This window comes from Myodes glareolus, chromosome X (assembly GCF_982192425.1).
Source record: "Myodes glareolus chromosome X, mMyoGla1.1, whole genome shotgun sequence".
NCBI classification, from domain to species: Eukaryota; Metazoa; Chordata; class Mammalia; order Rodentia; family Cricetidae; genus Myodes; species Myodes glareolus.
The window spans coordinates 146,074,738-146,077,766 of NC_142053.1; positions in this window are offsets into that span (position 1 = coordinate 146,074,738).

Sequence of the window (3,029 nt, forward strand, 5' to 3'; positions counted from 1 at the left end):
GTGATTTTCTCTGAAACTACAGCATTTAGAATGTGAAGCAACACTCCATTCACTTCTCAAAGTGAATTGAAGTGTTGGAACAGACTGCTTCTCTTTCAGAGTAACAGATGTGAATTTCTTGTGAATGCTTGTAAGTAGCTTAAGGTACTTTCAAGGGAAAGTGATTTTCTCTGAAAGGACAGCATTTAGAAAGGGAAGCAACACTCCACTCACTTCGCACAGTGAATTGAAGTTTTGGAACAGACTGCTTCTCTTTCAGAGAAACGCATGTGAATTTCTGTTGATTGTTTGTAAGTAGCTTAAGGCACTTTCAAAGGAATGTGATTTTCTCTGAAAGGACAGCATTTAGAAAGTGAAGAAACACTCCATTCACTTCACACAGTGAATTGAAGTGTTGGAACAGACTGCTTCTCTTTCAGAGAAACGCATGTGAATTTCTGTTGAATGCTTTTAAGTAGCTTAAGGCAGTTTGAAAGGAAAGTGATTTTCTCTGAAAGGACAGCATTTAGAAAGTGAAGCAACACTCCGTTCATTTCGCATAGTGGATTGAAGTGTTGGAACAGAGTGCTTTTTTTTAAGAGAAACGCATGTGAGTTTTTTGTGAATGCTTGTAAGTAGCTTAAGGCACTTTCAAAGGAAAGTGATTTTCTCTGAAAGGACAGCATTTAAAAAGTGAAGCAACACTCCATTCACTTCAAACAGTGAATTGAAGTGTTGGAACAGACTGCTTCTCGTTCAGAATAAGAGATGTGAGTTTCTTGTGAATGCTTGTAAGTAGCTCAAGGCAGTTTCAAAAGGGAGTGATTTTCTCTGAAAGGAGAGCATTTAGAAAGTGAAGCAACACTCTATTCACTTTCGCACAGTGAATTGAAGTGTTGGAACAGACTGCTTCTCTTTCAGAGAAACGCATGTGAGTTTTTTGTGAATGCTTGTAAGTAGCTTAAGGTACTTTCAAGGGAAAGTGATTTTCTCTGAGAGGAGAGCATTTAGAAAGTGAAGCAACACTCCTTTAACTTCGCACAGTGAATTGAAGTGTTGGAACAGACTGCTTCTCTTTCAGAGAAACAGATGTGAGTTTCTTGTGAATGCTTGTAAGTAGCATAAGGTACTTTGAAGGGAAAGTGATTTTCTCTGAAAGGAGAGCATTTAGAAAGTGAAGCAACACTCCATTCACTTCGCACAGTGAATTGAAGTGTTGGAACAGACTGCTTCTCTTTCAGAGAAACGCATGTGAGTTTTTTGTGAATGCTTGTAAGTAGCCTAAGGTACTTTCAAAAGAAAGTGATTTTCTCTGAAAGGACAGCATTTCGAAAGTGAAGCAACACTCCATTCACTTCAAACAGTGAATTGAAGTTTTGGAACAGACTGCTTCTCTTTCAGAGTAAGAGATGTGTGTTTCTATTGAATGTTTGTAAGTAGCTTAAGGCACTTTCAAAAGGGAGTTATTTTCTCTAAAAGGACAGAATTTAGAAAGTGAAGAAACACTCCATTCACTTCGCACAGTGAATTGAAGTGTTGGAACAGACTGCTTCTCTTTCAGAGAAACGCATGTGAATTTCTGTTGAATGCTTTTAAGTAGATTAAGGCAGTTTCAAAGGAAAGTGATTTTCTCTGAAAGGACAGCATTTAGAATGGGAAGCAACACTCCATTCACTTCGCACAGTGAATTGAAGTTTTGGACCAGACTGCTTCTCTTTCAGAGAAACAGATGTGAGTTTCTTGTGAATGCTTGTAAGTAGCTTAAGGTACTTTCAAAGAAAAGTGATTTTCTCTGAAAGGAGAGCATTTAGAAACTGAAGCAACACTCCGTTCACTTCGCACAGTGAATTGAAGTTTTGGAACAGACTGCTTCTCTTTCAGAGTAAGAGATGTGTGTTTCTTGTGAATGCTTCTAAGTAGCTTAAGGCACTTTCAAAAGGGAGTGATTTCCTCTAAAAGGAGAGCATTTAGAAAGTGAAGCAACACTCCACTCACTTCGCACAGTGAATTGAAGTGTTGGAACAGACTGCTTCTCTTTCAGAGAAACGCATGTGAATTTCTGTTGAATGCTTTTAAGTAGCTTAAGGCACTTTCAAAGGAAAGTGATTTTCTCTGAAACTACAGCATTTAGAATGTGAACCAACACTCCATTCACTTCGCACAGTGAATTGAAGTGTTGGACCAGACTGCTTCTCATTCAGAGAAACAGATGTGAGTTTCTTGTGAATGCTTGTAAGTAGCTTAAGGTTCTTTGAAGGGAAAGTGATTTTCTCTGAAAGGACAGCATTTAGAAAGTGAAGCAACACTCCATTCACTTTGCACAGTGAATTGAAATGTTGGAACAAACTGCTTCTCGTTCAGAGTAAGAGATGTGAGTTTCTTGTTAATTCTTATAAGTAGCTTAAGGCAGTTTCAAAAGGGAGTGATTTTCTCTGAAAGGAGAGCATTTAGAAAGTGAAGCAACACTCCATTCACTTCGCACAGTGAATTGAAGTGTTGGAACAGACTGCTTCTCTTTCAGAGAAACGCATGTGAGTTTTTTGTGAATGCTTGTAAGTAGCTTAAGGCACTTTCAAAGGAAAGTGATTTTCTCTGAAAGGACAGCATTTCGAAAGTGAAGCAACACTCCATTCACTTCACACAGTGAATTGAAGTGTTGGAACAGACTGCTTCTCTTTCAGAGTAAGAGATGTGTGTTTTTTGTGAATGTTTGTAGGTACCTTAAGGCACTTTCAAAAGGGAGTGATTTTCTCTAAAAGGAGAGCATTTAGAAAGTGAAGCAACACTCCACTCACTTTCGCACAGTGAATTGAAGTTTTGGAACTGAAGGCTTCTCTTTCAGAGAAACGCTTGTGAATTTCTGTTGAATGTTTGTAAGTAGCTTAAGGCACTTTCAAAGGAAAGTGATTTTCTCTGAAAGGACAGCATTTAGAAAGTGAAGAAACACTCCATTCACTTCACACCGTGAATTTAAGTCTTGGAACAGACTGCTTCTCTTTCAGAGAAACGCATGTGAATTTCTGTTGAATGCTTTTAAGTAGCTTAAGGTA